The sequence below is a fragment of the Halichoerus grypus genome, chromosome 15 (assembly GCF_964656455.1).
Source record: "Halichoerus grypus chromosome 15, mHalGry1.hap1.1, whole genome shotgun sequence".
In the NCBI taxonomy this organism is placed as follows: domain Eukaryota; kingdom Metazoa; phylum Chordata; class Mammalia; order Carnivora; family Phocidae; genus Halichoerus; species Halichoerus grypus.
This window is the reverse complement of record NC_135726.1, coordinates 50,202,355-50,208,887: the sequence shown is the minus strand read 5'-3', so window position 1 is coordinate 50,208,887 and position 6,533 is coordinate 50,202,355.

Genomic DNA, 6,533 nt, shown 5'->3' with positions numbered 1-6,533 from the left:
ACACTGTGCCCTTATTGGATATTGTGAGTTCAGCTGTTGAAAAATTGGAGAGTAGTTTGAAGTAAGTTTCTTACAATAAATTCTGTAATACAGATAACATACATTCCACATGCCCTACAACTGAAATAAATTAAAAACTTAACAATTTGGTAGCCAAAGACCTAGGTTGACTTGGAAAGGTTTTCCTTGAGTTTTTGAAAGTTTTCAAATTTACATAAAAGGTACAACAGTGTTACAATGAAGTTTGTTTGCCCTCCACCTAGGTTCAATATATATGATATTTCTCTCATAAATATGAACATGTATATATACAGATGCATATATATATCATATATATTGAATATATTTTACATATATCATTTTGCTGTGTTTTAGATATCACTTCACCTCTAAAAAGTCAATATACAACTCTTAGAATTAAGGGTAATCTTCTAGATGACCATTAAACCACTGTTACCTAAAAAACACTAATAATAATCCTATATTGTTCTACAATATTCAGCCCATTTACAAATTTCTCTGATTGGCTAAAGAATATCTTCTAAAAGTGCCAGCTTTTTGAAAAGCCAAAAACCAAACTAAGCTCATATATTTTATATGACTGCAGCTTATTGGGTCTAGTAAGAATTGGTCAAGAATTTACCCTCCACCTCCTTACATTTTTTGAAGACTCAGAAGAAGTAACCTATATAATGTGATTCCATATTTGTCCTGCTTTTTCTCAAGGTGGGCTTAACTTGTTCCTCTATCCTTTGTATTTATTGTGAACTGAAGGTTATGTCTAGAGGCTTGATTAAGTTTCAGATTAAACATTTTTTATAAGACTACTTCATAGATAACAGTGTATTTAATATAAAATATCAGGTGGCATACAAGTGAAACTATGTTTGATCTCTTGATTCATGGATTGACCACCAGTTCCCTCCATTGTATTGGTATATTTTTTTCTTTGCAATTAGTAATCCATGTAAAGTCACATTGGCACTCCACTCAGAAATTTAAACAGGCTATTATTTTAAAGAAATTAACATCTTGAGGAACCTCCATACTGTTTTCCAGAGTGGCTGTACCAGTTTGCATTCCCACCAACAGTGTAAGAAGGTTCCCCTTTCTCCACATCCTTGCCAACATGTTTCCTGTTTTGTTAATTTTTGCCATTCTAACCGGTGTAAGGTGGTATCTTACTGTGGTTTTGATTTGTAGTTCCCTGATGGCTAGTGATGTTGAGCATTTTTTCATGCGTCTGTTAGCCATTTGTATGTCTTCTTTGCAGAAGTGTCTGTTCATGTCTTCTGCCCACTTTTTGACTGGGGTTTTTGTTTTTTGAGTGTTTGAGAAGTTCTTTATAGATCTTGGATATCAGCCCTTTATCTGTAATGTCATTTGCAAATATCTTCTCCAGGGTGATGGGTACTAAGGAGGGCAAGTGTTGTAATGAGCACTGGGTGTTATACGCAATGAATGAATCACTGAACACCACATCAAAAACTACTGATGTACTATACAGTGGCTAACTGAACATAATTTAAAAAAAATTTTTTTAAAAGAAATTAAGACACCCCCCCAAAACCCTCATATTTTACATTTACCCATATATTTACCCTTTCCCATGCTCTTCCTGATTTCTCAACTACCAATTCCCAATTGTCTGAATTTCCATCTGGTATCACTTTCCCTCAGCTTGAAGAACTTAATTTAGCATTTTTTGGAGTGCACATCTGCCGGTGGTGAATTACCAGTTTCTTTTACCAAATGCCTTTGTTCTTGAAGGATTATTTTTCTTTTTTTTTTTAATATTTTATTTATTTATTTGACAGAGAGAGAGAGAGCAAGAGAGGGGACACAAGCAGGGGGAGTGGGAGAGGGAGAAGCAGGCTTCCCGTCGAGCAGGGAGCCCAATGCGGGGCTCAATCCCAGGACCCTGGGATCATGACCCGAGCTGAAGGCAGACGCCCAACGACTGAGCCACCCAGGTGCCCCAGGATTATTTTTCTTGCTATAGAATTCTGGGGTTTGTGTGTATTTTTAAAAAGATAGACACTGATTTCTGTCCTCCATGGGTTATGATGAGAAGTCATTTGAATTATTTTTCCTCTGTATATGTCATTTCTCTCTGCATGCTTTCAAGATTTTTCATTACCTCTGGTTTTCATCTATTTGAGTATGCTGGTCTAAGTGTGGTTTTATGTTACTCCTGTTTGGGGTTCTCTGAGCCTCTGAAATCTGTACACTTATACTTTTCCCCAAATTTCAGAAAATTTTGTCCATATTCAGATATTTTTTTCTGCCCTTGCTTCTCCTCCTTCTGGGATTCCAGGTACTTGTGTTAAATCTTTTGATATTGTCCCACAGGTCACTGGCTCTGTTAGTGACTCTCTCCAGCCTTTTTTCTTTTTCAGATTGGATAATTTCTATTGCTCTATCTTCAAATTTACTGATTCTTTTTCTTGTCATCTCAATTATGCTGTTAAGCTTATCTATCAAATGTTTGAGATATGGCACTTTTCAGTTCTACTATCTTCATTTAGTGTTTTTTAAATATAGTTTCTATTTCTTTACTAAGATTTCCTGTTTCTTCATTGTATATTTTGACAATGCTTTTGATTCCAGTGAAAATCTTTCATATATTGATTCATGATAGAAAAATAAGTAAAATTATTTTTAACTTATGAAAAGTATCAGTTTCAAGAAATATTCCTACCCTTTTAGTTAGGTCACAAAAACAGCTTTTCCTTTCCTTGGCGTTCCAGATTTTCTTTGTTTATATGTAGTGTGATACTGGTAAGAAAACAAATCACACTGTCATTTTGGGGGTCTTGATTATGAAATATTTGCCAAGTATTTTTTTAAAGAAAGCCTTGGAGTTCAAAATACAGTAAATCTTTGTAAAAGATCTGTAAAACTCTTCAACCATTGAACCAATGAACATTGGCAAAGAACATAAATAAATTCATTGTTTTCTATTTCTTTCAACAGTTCCATAAAGTGACAGTGATTCATATTTACCCATATATACTAAACCATCATACTTTTCATACTGTGGAGCAAATCAATGAGGGAGACATAAAGCTCTTTAAAATTTACGGAATTCACATTTTTAACTTAGCATAGCTGTTTAATCATAATAGAAATTATTTTTTTCATATCTAGTGGAAATTCTTTTTTGACATATAAAAAATATTTTAAAATATCTATGCTATGACTCTGATTTTGTAGGCTGCAAACTGACAACATTTCTATTTGATTTGGAAGTCTTTTGAGGCAAAATGACCCAGAGTATTAAGTGGGCAATATTTCATATTGTACAACTCATCTAAAGCTAGAGAAGAATATATGTAGCTTTACTAATTTTGAATTAGTCTTTGATATTGTTAGAAAGATCTTTTATAGGCAGTTGACTGGTGGCTTAAATTTTTTTTTTTTTTACTTTTTATACAAATATAATTTTTCTTTTTTCATAATATCCTAACAAAACTTCCATAACTACAGTAATAATTTATCTTCCCATATTTCCACTTAAAATTTGGTGTTTTATGTATGTAACACACAAAGCCATTTTATAGCTACACAAAGTTATAAGCTCAGATTATGTTTCAAAGTTATTTAAAATTTTGGTTGCCCATTTAATTATGATTTCAGGCAACTAATTTTATCTATTCCTTTTTGGTTATCAAAAGGAAAATTCTCATCAAATGTGTTATGTATTTGTTGCAAATGTCTCACAATATTCTCTACTTTAATTTTTGTACATTATCTAACAGCTTTTTTATTTTGCTCTATTCACAGCAAATTGTAATTGGCATTTGTTGTGAAATTCACAGTACTTCTTCCAGTCTCTTATTTTTTTTACTATTCTGGCCACAGTACTGGCCTCTACTTGACTATGCATCATTAATATGTATTCATTTTAAGTTTTAAAATCAGTACACACTTATTTAACCTAGAATAATTTAACTGTAATTAAAGTAATAAGTATATTTAATTACCAATTATTTCCTTCATATCACTGTAACTCATGTTGCTTTCATAAAATATCCAAATAAACACATCAATTGCTTGACATCAGCTAGGTCAGTGATGTGTTTATGTGTAACATTAGAAACAACATATACACTACATGCACACTATAATACAAAAATAAGATCTATGCAATGCAATGGTTGAAGTGAAATGTAGTCCTACCAAAACAATAAAGTTGTCAGTAATGGTAAAATATTTTACATTGCTTTTTTAATATTTAAATTAATTAAAATTGGATGAAATTTAAATCAGTTTCTCAGTCACACTAGACTTGTGTCTCAGAAAGTTCAATTTGGTGGCCATATACACTATATTAGATGTAGGGTGGGAATGAGATGAGCAGCAGAAAAAACTGAATACAAGGTATCTGTCCAATATTACTAGGCATTGCAATAATCCTGATTGGACATAAGGAAGATTCACTACAGCTGTGATGGTAGAAAAAAATCAAATATTTTTCATACATTAAGTAGAATCAGCAGGACATGATGGGATGTGAGAGACCACAAATTCCACAAAGATTCTCAAATACTGCAAGTGTACCGGTAAGCCCCCATTTCAATCATTTAATTCCAGCCTACTAGATCTTTTGTTCAATACTGGCATCCAGGAAGTCGGGTTCCATGGTTGGTATTTGAATTAGGGCGTCTGCTAATTACCCCCCCATATCAATCTCCCTTTCTTCCATAATAAAAGAACAATCACTTCTTTATTTCCTTGTGTGCACCACTAGGATGATGATTCCCCCACCTTATTGGTCCATGGCTCTTCTGTTATGTCCAACTGGAGATAATTGAAATTGTGTGGCAGTTTGAAGGAACCTACCTTAAACATACCTGGTTATCTCCCTTTCTTCCTTCCTCCATGCCTCCATTCCACTGCCTGGATTTGGATAAGATGGTTTGGAGGACTTTGGAGCAGAGCCACACCCGGCTTAGACTGCCACCTCCAGAATTTTATGTGACAGAAAAATTTTCCTGGTTGAACCAGTCATTCTGGGTCATTTTTTACAGCCTAACAATCTTTACTGATTCATCCAGGTTACTGTACACTAAGAACAGTCATCACATGTTCCTATCTCATCTCAATCAAAAACAGAGCAGAGATTTTACATGAATATTCCCATGTAAGTATTCATTCCCACCTCATCAAAAATTCAGAATACCTGCAAGGGGGAGACATTTTTATTTCCCTTCTAGGACATACTTTTCTGCTTTTCTAGAAGAATTCAAATAGTGCCAAATGACATTTTGAAAGACTACATGAGCTTTGGAAGAAAAGTCATTAGAGGCTATTATTTAAGACCATCCCTCGGGGAAGAGGAGCCAAGTTAATTTATAGAATATTATGAGCACTGGGTGTTACATGCAACTAATGAATCATTGAACACTACATCAAAAACTAATGATGTACTATACAGTGGCTAACAGAACATAATAAAAAACAGAATATTACAAGATAGGAGCTTAAATAAAATAAATGCTTCTATGCTTGGGAAACATAAGCAATGAGCATTAGCAGAAGTTAGTGGAATTATCAAAGCCTGCTATACTTGGCTTTTAAACTGAGTGTTCCCCCATGTCTATCTTTGTGAAATTGAGATAGAAAACTGCTTTAAGGCAGGTACAGAAAGAGCAGCTACAATCCATGAAAGAACAGTCATGTTTTGTATCTCCTAACTAGCCAATTTACAATAATTCCATTCTGAAACTTGGGCTCGATAAATCTGAACTGCTACCTCCAACCTTGGGAACCCTAGGTTCTTTCAAGAGTGGAAATAGTACTCCAGCCTATCAGAGATGCCATACTGATTCATTTAAAGTTTGCAGAGGGGTGTTACAATTTCTCTTAAAAGGGTAGAATTGAAACTAGACCCACAGAGAGAAGTCTCAGGATTAAGGTCTAGGCCAAGATGTCTATCCTTAATCTGTCCTGAGCTTGATTCCTGATAGAACCAGATACACAGTTTATGTCCTTGACACTGTAAGAATGAAAGTTTTTGCCCTGGGACCTGGAATAAGTAAGTACTCCTGTGAATTTTCAGACTCAAATTATCCCCTGTAGACATGTGACTGACCCTTCTTCCACCTAGCCCAGAAACAAATATTTAAAGTCCTTCTTCCACCAGCCTACTATTTACTACATTTGTGTAAGTTCCAATCATGACCTCTGACACTTTGTGATTTCATTTCCCATCAGGATGCTGGAACCAAGAACCTTCTTTTAACCTACAGAGATAGCCCTTGTACTGAGGACACAGAGATGAATCTGAAATATATCTGCCTGTTGACTTAGAAAGGTAGACCAGTAATATGAGACTTATAATGCAGTACAACTAGGTGCTATGAAATAATAGTAAAGGGGGCTGAGGTAGGTAGGCACCAAAAACAAACAGAACCTGGCAGGACTTCATGAAATGATGTGAAGACTTCTATTTGGAGCAGAAAAATCCTACAAATTAACTAAAAATGCTCAGTAAAATAGAAAAATTATCTCAAATACTGACAGATATT